The sequence below is a fragment of the Polypterus senegalus genome, unplaced genomic scaffold (genome assembly GCF_016835505.1).
Source record: "Polypterus senegalus isolate Bchr_013 unplaced genomic scaffold, ASM1683550v1 scaffold_5550, whole genome shotgun sequence".
Taxonomy (NCBI): Eukaryota; Metazoa; Chordata; class Cladistia; order Polypteriformes; family Polypteridae; genus Polypterus; species Polypterus senegalus.
The window spans coordinates 1-15,506 of NW_024386375.1; the positions used below are offsets into that span (position 1 = coordinate 1).

The 15,506-nt window shown below is 41.2% G+C and overlaps 16 non-coding genes across 16 annotated transcripts; 8 read left to right on the forward strand and 8 right to left on the reverse strand.

Annotated features, from left to right (window-relative positions):
- Positions 1-1,093: 1,093 nt before the first annotated feature.
- Positions 1,094-1,183, forward strand: trnai-uau. Its single transcript is given in 2 exon segments — positions 1,094-1,129; positions 1,148-1,183. It is a non-coding gene; the product is annotated as a tRNA-Ile (tRNA).
- A 386-nt stretch (positions 1,184-1,569) lies between these two features.
- trnar-ucu lies at positions 1,570-1,659 on the reverse strand. The gene is given in 2 exon segments: positions 1,570-1,605; positions 1,623-1,659. It is a non-coding gene; the product is annotated as a tRNA-Arg (tRNA).
- Positions 1,660-2,862: 1,203 nt separating this feature from the next.
- trnai-uau lies at positions 2,863-2,952 on the forward strand. The gene is given in 2 exon segments: positions 2,863-2,898; positions 2,917-2,952. It is a non-coding gene; the product is annotated as a tRNA-Ile (tRNA).
- Positions 2,953-3,336: 384 nt separating this feature from the next.
- On the reverse strand, positions 3,337-3,426 carry trnar-ucu. Its single transcript is given in 2 exon segments — positions 3,337-3,372; positions 3,390-3,426. It is a non-coding gene; the product is annotated as a tRNA-Arg (tRNA).
- A 1,205-nt stretch (positions 3,427-4,631) lies between these two features.
- Positions 4,632-4,721, forward strand: trnai-uau. The gene is given in 2 exon segments: positions 4,632-4,667; positions 4,686-4,721. It is a non-coding gene; the product is annotated as a tRNA-Ile (tRNA).
- Positions 4,722-5,107: 386 nt separating this feature from the next.
- Positions 5,108-5,197, reverse strand: trnar-ucu. Its single transcript is given in 2 exon segments — positions 5,108-5,143; positions 5,161-5,197. It is a non-coding gene; the product is annotated as a tRNA-Arg (tRNA).
- A 1,204-nt stretch (positions 5,198-6,401) lies between these two features.
- On the forward strand, positions 6,402-6,491 carry trnai-uau. The gene is given in 2 exon segments: positions 6,402-6,437; positions 6,456-6,491. It is a non-coding gene; the product is annotated as a tRNA-Ile (tRNA).
- A 386-nt stretch (positions 6,492-6,877) lies between these two features.
- Positions 6,878-6,967, reverse strand: trnar-ucu. The gene is given in 2 exon segments: positions 6,878-6,913; positions 6,931-6,967. It is a non-coding gene; the product is annotated as a tRNA-Arg (tRNA).
- Positions 6,968-8,169: 1,202 nt separating this feature from the next.
- trnai-uau lies at positions 8,170-8,259 on the forward strand. The gene is given in 2 exon segments: positions 8,170-8,205; positions 8,224-8,259. It is a non-coding gene; the product is annotated as a tRNA-Ile (tRNA).
- Positions 8,260-8,645: 386 nt separating this feature from the next.
- trnar-ucu lies at positions 8,646-8,735 on the reverse strand. The gene is given in 2 exon segments: positions 8,646-8,681; positions 8,699-8,735. It is a non-coding gene; the product is annotated as a tRNA-Arg (tRNA).
- A 1,200-nt stretch (positions 8,736-9,935) lies between these two features.
- On the forward strand, positions 9,936-10,027 carry trnai-uau. Its single transcript is given in 2 exon segments — positions 9,936-9,973; positions 9,992-10,027. It is a non-coding gene; the product is annotated as a tRNA-Ile (tRNA).
- Positions 10,028-10,411: 384 nt separating this feature from the next.
- On the reverse strand, positions 10,412-10,501 carry trnar-ucu. Its single transcript is given in 2 exon segments — positions 10,412-10,447; positions 10,465-10,501. It is a non-coding gene; the product is annotated as a tRNA-Arg (tRNA).
- Positions 10,502-11,702: 1,201 nt separating this feature from the next.
- trnai-uau lies at positions 11,703-11,792 on the forward strand. Its single transcript is given in 2 exon segments — positions 11,703-11,738; positions 11,757-11,792. It is a non-coding gene; the product is annotated as a tRNA-Ile (tRNA).
- A 384-nt stretch (positions 11,793-12,176) lies between these two features.
- On the reverse strand, positions 12,177-12,266 carry trnar-ucu. The gene is given in 2 exon segments: positions 12,177-12,212; positions 12,230-12,266. It is a non-coding gene; the product is annotated as a tRNA-Arg (tRNA).
- Positions 12,267-13,471: 1,205 nt separating this feature from the next.
- trnai-uau lies at positions 13,472-13,561 on the forward strand. Its single transcript is given in 2 exon segments — positions 13,472-13,507; positions 13,526-13,561. It is a non-coding gene; the product is annotated as a tRNA-Ile (tRNA).
- A 386-nt stretch (positions 13,562-13,947) lies between these two features.
- trnar-ucu lies at positions 13,948-14,037 on the reverse strand. The gene is given in 2 exon segments: positions 13,948-13,983; positions 14,001-14,037. It is a non-coding gene; the product is annotated as a tRNA-Arg (tRNA).
- Between the last annotated feature and the right edge of the window lie 1,469 nt (positions 14,038-15,506).

Sequence of the window (15,506 nt, forward strand, 5' to 3'; positions counted from 1 at the left end):
GCGCTAAGCGCATCGTGCATTGCAGAAATGCAAAGTAGGACCCATTTTCCTACGAGGGCTAAAATGCAGAATATGTTGATAAGTTTCACAGAGTTGGTTTGCCGATGTTTCCATCGGTAACCAATCTCCAGTGTATTTCAATGAAACGGGCTTCAGCAGTCGATCTTCCTTCAGACTTCCGCGCAGAAAAGAGACACAGAGGAAGGGAATGGAAGCTTTTAACAAGAGAGAATATTAAATGTCATTTTAATACTTGAATTTGAGCTTGTGTTTTGAGTGTAAATGACACAATAATGGTAATGAACTTGGTATCTGAATATATTGAAGAAAAACCTGCATTCTGAATATACACAAACAACCGGCGGCTTCCAGTTTTGAGCACCTCCGGAGAAAACGTACACACCCCTTGAATAAAATATACACAGGTTGGGGTCCTGGCCATTGCAAAAGTACCTTTTCCATGCATGTTAAATGAAAGTAATAGATAACCGAATTTAGAATGTATTTAGGAAAAGAGAAAACAGCGTAGGAAATGCCTAAAAAAATACCAGGAAAAAATACTTGAGTTTTTCAGACATGAATGAATAGCGTGAGCACTTTGTTTTCTCACTAAATAGATATGTGGAATTTTTCCTGCAAACACTTACGAGACACTTCCACTCGTACATCCACAGGAGGTTGACTACAGCTAAAAATCCATAAAATGAAGATTTTAAAAAGTACACATTTCATTTGCCTTAGATTACAACCAAGATGCTTTCTGCATGGTCTACAGAGAAGCCAACGTGAGTGAGTGATTTATGCCAGAACTGCTTTCAATTGAGATTGTTTTTTTCTTCATGCATTTCATTTTGAATGCGGAGTATGGAATGTAACGATTTACAAAAAACGTTTCTGCCTCGTTGCTGTCTGAAATTTGAATTAAGACAAGTGCTTTCTGCACGCTGTGAGCGCTCGAAAAAATGCATATCAGTCCCTAAGCCGGCTTGAGCAAATTCCAATCAGTGCAGAAGTTTAATTTGAGTTTTCAGAGGACGGCGTTCGAAAGATACGCACATTCATAGAGCTATTATTTTAGCCTTTGACTTTGAGTGCTCCAGTGGCGCAACCGGTTAGCGCGGTACTTATAGGACAGTGTCTGTGTGTAATGCCGAGGTTGTGAGTTCGAACCTCACCTGGAGCAGCTTGTCTAAGGCCAGCATGTCTTCTGCTGGTTTTATAAATTCCTGTGGACTGAGGATTTCGCTTGATGATGATGAAGCACACTCTCTGAAGGTTTTCTGGTTTTCTGCCGCTTCTTCTCTAAACTTTGCTTTCACTTTTATTATATGCGTAATGCTCATTTTGTGATTACTCTCTCGCAAAGTACCTTCAGACACAAAAGTACTGTCGACTGCTCGCTCAAACGTGCCATTTCTGCTGAGGGCGCAGGTGTTCTTTGCAAACGCTGGCACCGCAAGCACTGCACAGTATACCCAGAGAAGCGGATTGTGTGGATGCGTCGCAAGACTAGGTAAGCGTAGCCAGCACGAGATATTGTCCGGAAGGAAATGAGGCTCGCTAAAGTTGCGACTCTGGTGGGACTCGAACCCACAACCTTTGAATCACTGTTCAGTGAAGACTAGAAGTCCAACGCGCTATCCATTGCGCCACAGAGCCAGCGGCGCTAAACGCATCGTGCATTGCAGAAATGCAAAGTAGGACCCATTTTTCCTACGAGGGCTAAAATGCAGAATATGTTGATAAGTTTCACAGAGTTGGTTTGCCGATATTTCCATCAGTGACAATCTCCAGTGTATTTCAATGAAACGGGCTTCAACGTCGATCTTCCTTCAGACTTCCGCATAGAAAGAGACACAGAGGAAGGGAATGGAAGCTTTTAACAAGGAGAATATTAAATGTCATTTTAATACTTGAATTTGAGCTTGTGTTTTGAGTGTAAATGACACAATGAGCAAGAAAACATTTCCAGAAGTTACTACAATTTTCTTTCCATATAAAAAATGAAGGCTGAAAACATTAAAACGAATTCCATCCAGATTGTGAGCTGTAGAAAAAATGATAATGGTAATGAACTTGGTATCTGAATATATTGAAGAAAAACCTGCATTCTGAATATACACAAACAACCGGCGGCTTCCAGTTTTGAGCACCTCCGAGAAAACGTACACACCCCTTGAATAAAATATACACAGGTTGGGGTCCTGGCCATTGCAAAAGTACCTTTTCCATGCATGTTAAATGAAAGTAATAGATAACCGAATTTGGAATGTATTTAGGAAAAGAGAAAACAGCGTAGGAAATGCCTAAAAAAATACCAGGAAAAAATACTTGAGTTTTTCAGACATGAATGAATAGCGTGAGCACTTTGTTTTCTCACTAAATAGATATGTGGAATTTTTCCTGCCAACACTTACGAGACACTTCCACTCGTACATCCACAGGAGGTTGACTACAGCTAAAAATCCATAAAATGAAGATTTTAAAAAGTACACATTTCATTTGCCTTAGATTACAACCAAGATGCTTTCTGCATGGTCTACAGAGAAGCCAACGTGAGTGAGTGATTTATGCCAGAACTGCTTTCAATTGAGATTGTTTTTTTCTTCATGCATTTCATTTTGAATGCGGAGTATGGAATGTAACGATTTACAAAAAACGTTTCTGCCTCGTTGCTGTCTGAAATTTGAATTAAGACAAGTGCTTTCTGCACGCTGTGAGCCTCGAAAAATGCATATCAGTCCCTAAGCCGGCTTGAGCAAATTCCAATCAGTGCAGAAGTTTAATTTGAGTTTTCAGAGGACGGCGTTCGAAAGATACGCACATTCATAGAGCTATTATTTTAGCCTTTGACTTTGGAGTGCTCCAGTGGCGCAACCGGTTAGCGCGGTACTTATAGGACAGTGTCTGTGTGTAATGCCGAGGTTGTGAGTTCGAACCTCACCTGGAGCAGCTTGTCTAAGGCCAGCATGTCTTCTGCTGGTTTTATAAATTCCTGTGGACTGAGGATTTCGCTTGATGATGATGAAGCACACTCTCTGAAGGTTTTCTGGTTTTCTGCCGCTTCTTCTCTAAACTTTGCTTTCACTTTTATTATATGCGTAATGCTCATTTTGTGATTACTCTCGCAAAGTACCTTCAGACACAAAAGTACTGTCGACTGCTCGCTCAAACGTGCCATTTCTGCTGAGGGCGCAGGTGTTCTTTGCAAACGCTGGCACCGCAAGCACTGCACAGTATACCCAGAGAAGCGGATTGTGTGGATGCGTCGCAAGACTAGGTAAGCGTAGCCAGCACGAGATATTGTCCGGAAGGAAATGAGGCTCGCTAAAGTTGCGACTCTGGTGGGACTCGAACCCACAACCTTTGAATCACTGTTCAGTGAAGACTAGAAGTCCAACGCGCTATCCATTGCGCCACAGAGCCAGCGGCGCTAAACGCATCGTGCATTGCAGAAATGCAAAGTAGGACCCATTTTTCCTACGAGGGCTAAAATGCAGAATATGTTGATAAGTTTCACAGAGTTGGTTTGCCGATATTTCCATCAGTGACAATCTCCAGTGTATTTCAATGAAACGGGCTTCAACGTCGATCTTCCTTCAGACTTCCGCATAGAAAGAGACACAGAGGAAGGGAATGGAAGCTTTTAACAAGGAGAATATTAAATGTCATTTTAATACTTGAATTTGAGCTTGTGTTTTGAGTGTAAATGACACAATGAGCAAGAAAACATTTCCAGAAGTTACTACAATTTTCTTTCCATATAAAAAATGAAGGCTGAAAACATTAAAACGAATTCCATCCAGATTGTGAGCTGTAGAAAAAATGATAATGGTAATGAACTTGGTATCTGAATATATTGAAGAAAAACCTGCATTCTGAATATACACAAACAACCGGCGGCTTCCAGTTTTGAGCACCTCCGAGAAAACGTACACACCCCTTGAATAAAATATACACAGGTTGGGGTCCTGGCCATTGCAAAAGTACCTTTTCCATGCATGTTAAATGAAAGTAATAGATAACCGAATTTGGAATGTATTTAGGAAAAGAGAAAACAGCGTAGGAAATGCCTAAAAAAATACCAGGAAAAAATACTTGAGTTTTTCAGACATGAATGAATAGCGTGAGCACTTTGTTTTCTCACTAAATAGATATGTGGAATTTTTCCTGCCAACACTTACGAGACACTTCCACTCGTACATCCACAGGAGGTTGACTACAGCTAAAAATCCATAAAATGAAGATTTTAAAAAGTACACATTTCATTTGCCTTAGATTACAACCAAGATGCTTTCTGCATGGTCTACAGAGAAGCCAACGTGAGTGAGTGATTTATGCCAGAACTGCTTTCAATTGAGATTGTTTTTTTCTTCATGCATTTCATTTTGAATGCGGAGTATGGAATGTAACGATTTACAAAAAACGTTTCTGCCTCGTTGCTGTCTGAAATTTGAATTAAGACAAGTGCTTTCTGCACGCTGTGAGCGCTCGAAAAAATGCATATCAGTCCCTAAGCCGGCTTGAGCAAATTCCAATCAGTGCAGAAGTTTAATTTGAGTTTTCAGAGGACGGCGTTCGAAAGATACGCACATTCATAGAGCTATTATTTTAGCCTTTGACTTTGGAGTGCTCCAGTGGCGCAACCGGTTAGCGCGGTACTTATAGGACAGTGTCTGTGTGTAATGCCGAGGTTGTGAGTTCGAACCTCACCTGGAGCAGCTTGTCTAAGGCCAGCATGTCTTCTGCTGGTTTTATAAATTCCTGTGGACTGAGGATTTCGCTTGATGATGATGAAGCACACTCTCTGAAGGTTTTCTGGTTTTCTGCCGCTTCTTCTCTAAACTTTGCTTTCACTTTTATTATATGCGTAATGCTCATTTTGTGATTACTCTCTCGCAAAGTACCTTCAGACACAAAAGTACTGTCGACTGCTCGCTCAAACGTGCCATTTCTGCTGAGGGCGCAGGTGTTCTTTGCAAACGCTGGCACCGCAAGCACTGCACAGTATACCCAGAGAAGCGGATTGTGTGGATGCGTCGCAAGACTAGGTAAGCGTAGCCAGCACGAGATATTGTCCGGAAGGAAATGAGGCTCGCTAAAGTTGCGACTCTGGTGGGACTCGAACCCACAACCTTTGAATCACTGTTCAGTGAAGACTAGAAGTCCAACGCGCTATCCATTGCGCCACAGAGCCAGCGGCGCTAAACGCATCGTGCATTGCAGAAATGCAAAGTAGGACCCATTTTTCCTACGAGGGCTAAAATGCAGAATATGTTGATAAGTTTCACAGAGTTGGTTTGCCGATATTTCCATCAGTGACAATCTCCAGTGTATTTCAATGAAACGGGCTTCAACGTCGATCTTCCTTCAGACTTCCGCATAGAAAGAGACACAGAGGAAGGGAATGGAAGCTTTTAACAAGGAGAATATTAAATGTCATTTTAATACTTGAATTTGAGCTTGTGTTTTGAGTGTAAATGACACAATGAGCAAGAAAACATTTCCAGAAGTTACTACAATTTTCTTTCCATATAAAAAATGAAGGCTGAAAACATTAAAACGAATTCCATCCAGATTGTGAGCTGTAGAAAAAATGATAATGGTAATGAACTTGGTATCTGAATATATTGAAGAAAAACCTGCATTCTGAATATACACAAACAACCGGCGGCTTCCAGTTTTGAGCACCTCCGGAGAAAACGTACACACCCCTTGAATAAAATATACACAGGTTGGGGTCCTGGCCATTGCAAAAGTACCTTTTCCATGCATGTTAAATGAAAGTAATAGATAACCGAATTTGGAATGTATTTAGGAAAAGAGAAAACAGCGTAGGAAATGCCTAAAAAAATACCAGGAAAAAATACTTGAGTTTTTCAGACATGAATGAATAGCGTGAGCACTTTGTTTTCTCACTAAATAGATATGTGGAATTTTTCCTGCCAACACTTACGAGACACTTCCACTCGTACATCCACAGGAGGTTGACTACAGCTAAAAATCCATAAAATGAAGATTTTAAAAAGTACACATTTCATTTGCCTTAGATTACAACCAAGATGCTTTCTGCATGGTCTACAGAGAAGCCAACGTGAGTGAGTGATTTATGCCAGAACTGCTTTCAATTGAGATTGTTTTTTCTTCATGCATTTCATTTTGAATGCGGAGTATGGAATGTAACGATTTACAAAAAACGTTTCTGCCTCGTTGCTGTCTGAAATTTGAATTAAGACAAGTGCTTTCTGCACGCTGTGAGCCTCGAAAAAATGCATATCAGTCCCTAAGCCGGCTTGAGCAAATTCCAATCAGTGCAGAAGTTTAATTTGAGTTTTCAGAGGACGGCGTTCGAAAGATACGCACATTCATAGAGCTATTATTTTAGCCTTTGACTTTGGAGTGCTCCAGTGGCGCAACCGGTTAGCGCGGTACTTATAGGACAGTGTCTGTGTGTAATGCCGAGGTTGTGAGTTCGAACCTCACCTGGAGCAGCTTGTCTAAGGCCAGCATGTCTTCTGCTGGTTTTATAAATTCCTGTGGACTGAGGATTTCGCTTGATGATGATGAAGCACACTCTCTGAAGGTTTTCTGGTTTTCTGCCGCTTCTTCTCTAAACTTTGCTTTCACTTTTATTATATGCGTAATGCTCATTTTGTGATTACTCTCTCGCAAAGTACCTTCAGACACAAAAGTACTGTCGACTGCTCGCTCAAACGTGCCATTTCTGCTGAGGGCGCAGGTGTTCTTTGCAAACGCTGGCACCGCAAGCACTGCACAGTATACCCAGAGAAGCGGATTGTGTGGATGCGTCGCAAGACTAGGTAAGCGTAGCCAGCACGAGATATTGTCCGGAAGGAAATGAGGCTCGCTAAAGTTGCGACTCTGGTGGGACTCGAACCCACAACCTTTGAATCACTGTTCAGTGAAGACTAGAAGTCCAACGCGCTATCCATTGCGCCACAGAGCCAGCGGCGCTAAACGCATCGTGCATTGCAGAAATGCAAAGTAGGACCCATTTTTCCTACGAGGGCTAAAATGCAGAATATGTTGATAAGTTTCACAGAGTTGGTTTGCCGATATTTCCATCAGTGACAATCTCCAGTGTATTTCAATGAAACGGGCTTCAACGTCGATCTTCCTTCAGACTTCCGCATAGAAAGAGACACAGAGGAAGGGAATGGAAGCTTTTAACAAGGAGAATATTAAATGTCATTTTAATACTTGAATTTGAGCTTGTGTTTTGAGTGTAAATGACACAATGAGCAAGAAAACATTTCCAGAAGTTACTACAATTTTCTTTCCATATAAAAATGAAGGCTGAAAACATTAAAACGAATTCCATCCAGATTGTGAGCTGTAGAAAAAATGATAATGGTAATGAACTTGGTATCTGAATATATTGAAGAAAAACCTGCATTCTGAATATACACAAACAACCGGCGGCTTCCAGTTTTGAGCACCTCCGGAGAAAACGTACACACCCCTTGAATAAAATATACACAGGTTGGGGTCCTGGCCATTGCAAAAGTACCTTTTCCATGCATGTTAAATGAAAGTAATAGATAACCGAATTTGGAATGTATTTAGGAAAAGAGAAAACAGCGTAGGAAATGCCTAAAAAAATACCAGGAAAAATACTTGAGTTTTTCAGACATGAATGAATAGCGTGAGCACTTTGTTTTCTCACTAAATAGATATGTGGAATTTTTCCTGCCAACACTTACGAGACACTTCCACTCGTACATCCACAGGAGGTTGACTACAGCTAAAAATCCATAAAATGAAGATTTTAAAAAGTACACATTTCATTTGCCTTAGATTACAACCAAGATGCTTTCTGCATGGTCTACAGAGAAGCCAACGTGAGTGAGTGATTTATGCCAGAACTGCTTTCAATTGAGATTGTTTTTTTCTTCATGCATTTCATTTTGAATGCGGAGTATGGAATGTAACGATTTACAAAAAACGTTTCTGCCTCGTTGCTGTCTGAAATTTGAATTAAGACAAGTGCTTTCTGCACGCTGTGAGCTCGAAAAAATGCATATCAGTCCCTAAGCCGGCTTGAGCAAATTCCAATCAGTGCAGAAGTTTAATTTGAGTTTTCAGAGGACGGCGTTCGAAAGATACGCACATTCATAGAGCTATTATTTTAGCCTTTGACTTTGGAGTGCTCCAGTGGCGCAACCGGTTAGCGCGGTACTTATAGGACAGTGTCTGTGTGTAATGCCGAGGTTGTGAGTTCGAACCTCACCTGGAGCAGCTTGTCTAAGGCCAGCATGTCTTCTGCTGGTTTTATAAATTCCTGTGGACTGAGGATTTCGCTTGATGATGATGAAGCACACTCTCTGAAGGTTTTCTGGTTTTCTGCCGCTTCTTCTCTAAACTTTGCTTTCACTTTTATTATATGCGTAAGGCTCATTTTGTGATTACTCTCTCGCAAAGTACCTTCAGACACAAAAGTACTGTCGACTGCTCGCTCAAACGTGCCATTTCTGCTGAGGGCGCAGGTGTTCTTTGCAAACGCTGGCACCGCAAGCACTGCACAGTATACCCAGAGAAGCGGATTGTGTGGATGCGTCGCAAGACTAGGTAAGCGTAGCCAGCACGAGATATTGTCCGGAAGGAAATGAGGCTCGCTAAAGTTGCGACTCTGGTGGGACTCGAACCCACAACCTTTGAATCACTGTTCAGTGAAGACTAGAAGTCCAACGCGCTATCCATTGCGCCACAGAGCCAGCGGCGCTAAACGCATCGTGCATTGCAGAAATGCAAAGTAGGACCCATTTTTCCTACGAGGGCTAAAATGCAGAATATGTTGATAAGTTTCACAGAGTTGGTTTGCCGATATTTCCATCAGTGACAATCTCCAGTGTATTTCAATGAAACGGGCTTCAACGTCGATCTTCCTTCAGACTTCCGCATAGAAAGAGACACAGAGGAAGGGAATGGAAGCTTTTAACAAGGAGAATATTAAATGTCATTTTAATACTTGAATTTGAGCTTGTGTTTTGAGTGTAAATGACACAATGAGCAAGAAAACATTTCCAGAAGTTACTACAATTTTCTTTCCATATAAAAAATGAAGGCTGAAAACATTAAAACGAATTCCATCCAGATTGTGAGCTGTAGAAAAAATGATAATGGTAATGAACTTGGTATCTGAATATATTGAAGAAAAACCTGCATTCTGAATATACACAAACAACCGGCGGCTTCCAGTTTTGAGCACCTCCGGAGAAAACGTACACACCCCTTGAATAAAATATACACAGGTTGGGGTCCTGGCCATTGCAAAAGTACCTTTTCCATGCATGTTAAATGAAAGTAATAGATAACCGAATTTGGAATGTATTTAGGAAAAGAGAAAACAGCGTAGGAAATGCCTAAAAAATACCAGGAAAAATACTTGAGTTTTTCAGACATGAATGAATAGCGTGAGCACTTTGTTTTCTCACTAAATAGATATGTGGAATTTTTCCTGCCAACACTTACGAGACACTTCCACTCGTACATCCACAGGAGGTTGACTACAGCTAAAAATCCATAAAATGAAGATTTTAAAAAGTACACATTTCATTTGCCTTAGATTACAACCAAGATGCTTTCTGCATGGTCTACAGAGAAGCCAACGTGAGTGAGTGATTTATGCCAGAACTGCTTTCAATTGAGATTGTTTTTTCTTCATGCATTTCATTTTGAATGCGGAGTATGGAATGTAACGATTTACAAAAAACGTTTCTGCCTCGTTGCTGTCTGAAATTTGAATTAAGACAAGTGCTTTCTGCACGCTGTGAGCTCGAAAAATGCATATCAGTCCCTAAGCCGGCTTGAGCAAATTCCAATCAGTGCAGAAGTTTAATTTGAGTTTTCAGAGGACGGCGTTCGAAAGATACGCACATTCATAGAGCTATTATTTTAGCCTTTGACTTTGGAGTGCTCCAGTGGCGCAACCGGTTAGCGCGCGGTACTTATAGGACAGTGTCTGTGTGTAATGCCGAGGTTGTGAGTTCGAACCTCACCTGGAGCAGCTTGTCTAAGGCCAGCATGTCTTCTGCTGGTTTTATAAATTCCTGTGGACTGAGGATTTCGCTTGATGATGATGAAGCACACTCTCTGAAGGTTTTCTGGTTTTCTGCCGCTTCTTCTCTAAACTTTGCTTTCACTTTTATTATATGCGTAAGGCTCATTTTGTGATTACTCTCGCAAAGTACCTTCAGACACAAAAGTACTGTCGACTGCTCGCTCAAACGTGCCATTTCTGCTGAGGGCGCAGGTGTTCTTTGCAAACGCTGGCACCGCAAGCACTGCACAGTATACCCAGAGAAGCGGATTGTGTGGATGCGTCGCAAGACTAGGTAAGCGTAGCCAGCACGAGATATTGTCCGGAAGGAAATGAGGCTCGCTAAAGTTGCGACTCTGGTGGGACTCGAACCCACAACCTTTGAATCACTGTTCAGTGAAGACTAGAAGTCCAACGCGCTATCCATTGCGCCACAGAGCCAGCGGCGCTAAACGCATCGTGCATTGCAGAAATGCAAAGTAGGACCCATTTTTCCTACGAGGGCTAAAATGCAGAATATGTTGATAAGTTTCACAGAGTTGGTTTGCCGATATTTCCATCAGTGACAATCTCCAGTGTATTTCAATGAAACGGGCTTCAACGTCGATCTTCCTTCAGACTTCCGCATAGAAAGAGACACAGAGGAAGGGAATGGAAGCTTTTAACAAGGAGAATATTAAATGTCATTTTAATACTTGAATTTGAGCTTGTGTTTTGAGTGTAAATGACACAATGAGCAAGAAAACATTTCCAGAAGTTACTACAATTTTCTTTCCATATAAAAATGAAGGCTGAAAACATTAAAACGAATTCCATCCAGATTGTGAGCTGTAGAAAAAATGATAATGGTAATGAACTTGGTATCTGAATATATTGAAGAAAAACCTGCATTCTGAATATACACAAACAACCGGCGGCTTCCAGTTTTGAGCACCTCCGAGAAAACGTACACACCCCTTGAATAAAATATACACAGGTTGGGGTCCTGGCCATTGCAAAAGTACCTTTTCCACGCATGTTAAATGAAAGTAATAGATAACCGAATTTGGAATGTATTTAGGAAAAGAGAAAACAGCGTAGGAAATGCCTAAAAAAATACCAGGAAAAATACTTGAGTTTTTCAGACATGAATGAATAGCGTGAGCACTTTGTTTTCTCACTAAATAGATATGTGGAATTTTTCCTGCCAACACTTACGAGACACTTCCACTCGTACATCCACAGGAGGTTGACTACAGCTAAAAATCCATAAAATGAAGATTTTAAAAAGTACACATTTCATTTGCCTTAGATTACAACCAAGATGCTTTCTGCATGGTCTACAGAGAAGCCAACGTGAGTGAGTGATTTATGCCAGAACTGCTTTCAATTGAGATTGTTTTTTTCTTCATGCATTTCATTTTGAATGCGGAGTATGGAATGTAACGATTTACAAAAAACGTTTCTGCCTCGTTGCTGTCTGAAATTTGAATTAAGACAAGTGCTTTCTGCACGCTGTGAGCTCGAAAAAATGCATATCAGTCCCTAAGCCGGCTTGAGCAAATTCCAATCAGTGCAGAAGTTTAATTTGAGTTTTCAGAGGACGGCGTTCGAAAGATACGCACATTCATAGAGCTATTATTTTAGCCTTTGACTTTGGAGTGCTCCAGTGGCGCAACCGGTTAGCGCGGTACTTATAGGACAGTGTCTGTGTGTAATGCCGAGGTTGTGAGTTCGAACCTCACCTGGAGCAGCTTGTCTAAGGCCAGCATGTCTTCTGCTGGTTTTATAAATTCCTGTGGACTGAGGATTTCGCTTGATGATGATGAAGCACACTCTCTGAAGGTTTTCTGGTTTTCTGCCGCTTCTTCTCTAAACTTTGCTTTCACTTTTATTATATGCGTAATGCTCATTTTGTGATTACTCTCGCAAAGTACCTTCAGACACAAAAGTACTGTCGACTGCTCGCTCAAACGTGCCATTTCTGCTGAGGGCGCAGGTGTTCTTTGCAAACGCTGGCACCGCAAGCACTGCACAGTATACCCAGAGAAGCGGATTGTGTGGATGCGTCGCAAGACTAGGTAAGCGTAGCCAGCACGAGATATTGTCCGGAAGGAAATGAGGCTCGCTAAAGTTGCGACTCTGGTGGGACTCGAACCCACAACCTTTGAATCACTGTTCAGTGAAGACTAGAAGTCCAACGCGCTATCCATTGCGCCACAGAGCCAGCGGCGCTAAACGCATCGTGCATTGCAGAAATGCAAAGTAGGACCCATTTTTCCTACGAGGGCTAAAATGCAGAATATGTTGATAAGTTTCACAGAGTTGGTTTGCCGATATTTCCATCAGTGACAATCTCCAGTGTATTTCAATGAAACGGGCTTCAACGTCGATCTTCCTTCAGACTTCCGCATAGAAAGAGACACAGAGGAAGGGAATGGAAGCTTTTAACAAGGAGAATATTAAATGTCATTTTAATACTTGAATTTGAGCTTGTGTTTTGAGTGTAAATGACACAATGAGCAAGAAAACATTTCCAGAAGTTACTACAATTTTCTTTCCATATAAAAATGAAGGCTGAAAACATTAAAAACGAATTCCATCCAGATTGTGAGCTGTAGAAAAAATGATAATGGTAATGAACTTGGTATCTGAATATATTGAAGAAAAACCTGCATTCTGAATATACACAAACAACCGGCGGCTTCCAGTTTTGAGCACCTCCGAGAAAACGTACACACCCCTTGAATAAAATATACACAGGTTGGGGTCCTGGCCATTGCAAAAGTACCTTTTCCATGCATGTTAAATGAAAGTAATAGATAACCGAATTTGGAATGTATTTAGGAAAAGAGAAAACAGCGTAGGAAATGCCTAAAAAAATACCAGGAAAAAATACTTGAGTTTTTCAGACATGAATGAATAGCGTGAGCACTTTGTTTTCTCACTAAATAGATATGTGGAATTTTTCCTGCCAACACTTACGAGACACTTCCACTCGTACATCCACAGGAGGTTGACTACAGCTAAAAATCCATAAAATGAAGATTTTAAAAAGTACACATTTCATTTGCCTTAGATTACAACCAAGATGCTTTCTGCATGGTCTACAGAGAAGCCAACGTGAGTGAGTGATTTATGCCAGAACTGCTTTCAATTGAGATTGTTTTTTTCTTCATGCATTTCATTTTGAATGCGGAGTATGGAATGTAACGATTTACAAAAAACGTTTCTGCCTCGTTGCTGTCTGAAATTTGAATTAAGACAAGTGCTTTCTGCACGCTGTGAGCGCTCGAAAAAATGCATATCAGTCCCTAAGCCGGCTTGAGCAAATTCCAATCAGTGCAGAAGTTTAATTTGAGTTTTCAGAGGACGGCGTTCGAAAGATACGCACATTCATAGAGCTATTATTTTAGCCTTTGACTTTGGAGTGCTCCAGTGGCGCAACCGGTTAGCGCGGTACTTATAGGACAGTGTCTGTGTGTAATGCCGAGGTTGTGAGTTCGAACCTCACCTGGAGCAGCTTGTCTAAGGCCAGCATGTCTTCTGCTGGTTTTATAAATTCCTGTGGACTGAGGATTTCGCTTGATGATGATGAAGCACACTCTCTGAAGGTTTTCTGGTTTTCTGCCGCTTCTTCTCTAAACTTTGCTTTCACTTTTATTATATGCGTAATGCTCATTTTGTGATTACTCTCTCGCAAAGTACCTTCAGACACAAAAGTACTGTCGACTGCTCGCTCAAACGTGCCATTTCTGCTGAGGGCGCAGGTGTTCTTTGCAAACGCTGGCACCGCAAGCACTGCACAGTATACCCAGAGAAGCGGATTGTGTGGATGCGTCGCAAGACTAGGTAAGCGTAGCCAGCACGAGATATTGTCCGGAAGGAAATGAGGCTCGCTAAAGTTGCGACTCTGGTGGGACTCGAACCCACAACCTTTGAATCACTGTTCAGTGAAGACTAGAAGTCCAACGCGCTATCCATTGCGCCACAGAGCCAGCGGCGCTAAACGCATCGTGCATTGCAGAAATGCAAAGTAGGACCCATTTTTCCTACGAGGGCTAAAATGCAGAATATGTTGATAAGTTTCACAGAGTTGGTTTGCCGATATTTCCATCAGTGACAATCTCCAGTGTATTTCAATGAAACGGGCTTCAACGTCGATCTTCCTTCAGACTTCCGCATAGAAAGAGACACAGAGGAAGGGAATGGAAGCTTTTAACAAGGAGAATATTAAATGTCATTTTAATACTTGAATTTGAGCTTGTGTTTTGAGTGTAAATGACACAATGAGCAAGAAAACATTTCCAGAAGTTACTACAATTTTCTTTCCATATAAAAAATGAAGGCTGAAAACATTAAAAACGAATTCCATCCAGATTGTGAGCTGTAGAAAAAATGATAATGGTAATGAACTTGGTATCTGAATATATTGAAGAAAAACCTGCATTCTGAATATACACAAACAACCGGCGGCTTCCAGTTTTGAGCACCTCCGAGAAAACGTACACACCCCTTGAATAAAATATACACAGGTTGGGGTCCTGGCCATTGCAAAAGTACCTTTTCCATGCATGTTAAATGAAAGTAATAGATAACCGAATTTGGAATGTATTTAGGAAAAGAGAAAACAGCGTAGGAAATGCCTAAAAAAATACCAGGAAAAAATACTTGAGTTTTTCAGACATGAATGAATAGCGTGAGCACTTTGTTTTCTCACTAAATAGATATGTGGAATTTTTCCTGCCAACACTTACGAGACACTTCCACTCGTACATCCACAGGAGGTTGACTACAGCTAAAAATCCATAAAATGAAGATTTTAAAAAGTACACATTTCATTTGCCTTAGATTACAACCAAGATGCTTTCTGCATGGTCTACAGAGAAGCCAACGTGAGTGAGTGATTTATGCCAGAACTGCTTTCAATTGAGATTGTTTTTTCTTCATGCATTTCATTTTGAATGCGGAGTATGGAATGTAACGATTTACAAAAAACGTTTCTGCCTCGTTGCTGTCTGAAATTTGAATTAAGACAAGTGCTTTCTGCACGCTGTGAGCGCTCGAAAAAATGCATATCAGTCCCTAAGCCGGCTTGAGCAAATTCCAATCAGTGCAGAAGTGTAATTTGAGTTTTCAGAGGACGGCGTTCCAAAGATACGCACATTCATAGAGCTTGTAATGCCGAGGTTGTGAGTTCGAACCTCACCTGGAGCAGCTTGTCTAAGGCCAGCATGTCTTCTGCTGGTTTTATAAATTCCTGTGGACTGAGGATTTCGCTTGATGATGATGAAGCACACTCTTCTGGTTTTCTGCCGCTTCTTCTAAACTTTGCTTTCACTTTTATTATATGCGTAATGCTCATTTTGTGATTACTCTCTCAAGTACCTTCAGACACAAAAGTACGTCCGCTCGCTCAAAGCATCGCTGCGCGGGCGCAGGTGTTCTTTGCAAACGCTGGCACCGC